Raw genomic sequence first — 1,413 nt, forward strand, 5'->3', positions numbered from 1 at the left:
TGGGGATTCGAACCCGCCACCTTAGGTGTACGTGGCTGGCGCCTTAGCCGGTTGAGCTATAAGCGCCGAGCCAAAAGTTAGGCATTTTCAATATTTGATGAATGGATTTGTCAAAAAATGAATTGATTAATTTGTGATTTATAAAAAAGCTATTTCCTAACTTTGGTTTTATATAGCCGTCTTATTTGAATTATTGTCATAATTTTCATTTTTTATTTTATAAGTAAATAATAGTAGTATCTGAATATGTATGCTTTTCATTTCCTTTTTATATTTTATTTCATTATTGGGTAGGTTAAGACTGCTAGTATAATGGTAACTAATTGAAATGATAAGGGTATCTTTGCCTGTTTTATAACTCTAATTGGATGGTTCCGATGTTATAATGATGGTGCTGTTTTAACCCAACAGATCTGGTAGATACTCTTTCTTGAAAGGAAGTTTATTGCATACCTGTTTTAATTAGGAATGATTTGAAGAGTGTGAATAGGAATGGATTTAGGAGATAAGATTTTTTAAAGGGCTTTTTCCTGAGGGGATCGTGTGGGGTTTTGTTTTCCCTCAGTTTGCTAATGGAGTGAATTGTGTTAGGAAACCTAGTGTTCAATTATTCATGCACTCTCACAATAATCTCTAGTTATATATTCTTTTAATTATTGAATTTTAAAACTTTTTACTCTTGGGTCTGATTTGTTAATAATATATTTGGAGATTTTTTTCTATGCTCATGCGTAAGACTAGACTTTTTTGTTTCCTTTGCTATATTTTATCTGATTTTAATATTGCCCTGCCAGCTTTTTTGGTAGCATGTATCTATATTCTTGTCCCTTATTTTTTTTAACTTAATGTGGTAATTTCTTTTCCCCCTGCTGATCAGATTTTTAAAGTTATTTATTTAGTTAGTTTTAGAGAAAGGGTCTTGCTATGTTGCTCAGCCTAGAGTGCAGTGGCTATTCATAGCTCTGATCATAGCTCACTGCTGCCTTGAACTCCTGGGCTCAAGCAATCCTCCAGCCTCAGGTTCCTGAGCAACATACTCAGCTTATCTCTCTTAATTTTCAAATCTAGAATCACAAATCATAAAATTAACCGGTTTAATAGAACAATTAAGTGACATATACTACATTTACAATATTGTACAGTTGCCACTTCTATGTCCATGACATATCTTCTCCCTTCAAAGGAGACACTCCTTTTATTTATATTTCCTATTATCTTGAATAAGTAAATCTTCTATATCCATCACATAGCTAGGTTTTCATTCTTTTTTTTTTTTTTTTAAAGATAGGGTCTCTCTTGTTGCCCAGGCGGGAGTGCTATATGCAGTGTGAGAACTTGTCTTTCAATATAGGAATTTAACACATTTATATTTATTGTGGTAAATTCTTTGGAATTCTTGGTTTTCCTTCTTTT

At 32.8% G+C, this 1,413-nt stretch overlaps 1 protein-coding gene across 1 annotated transcript in view; it reads left to right on the forward strand.

Annotated features, from left to right (window-relative positions):
• Positions 1 to 1,413, forward strand: part of CMTM8 (CKLF like MARVEL transmembrane domain containing 8) — a 120,359-nt gene that overhangs the window by 12,913 nt on the left and 106,033 nt on the right. The gene's annotated exons all lie outside the window — the stretch shown is intronic.

This window comes from Otolemur garnettii, unplaced genomic scaffold (genome assembly GCF_000181295.1).
Source record: "Otolemur garnettii isolate 467f Iridium unplaced genomic scaffold, OtoGar3 scaffold00002, whole genome shotgun sequence".
Taxonomy (NCBI): domain Eukaryota; kingdom Metazoa; phylum Chordata; class Mammalia; order Primates; family Galagidae; genus Otolemur; species Otolemur garnettii.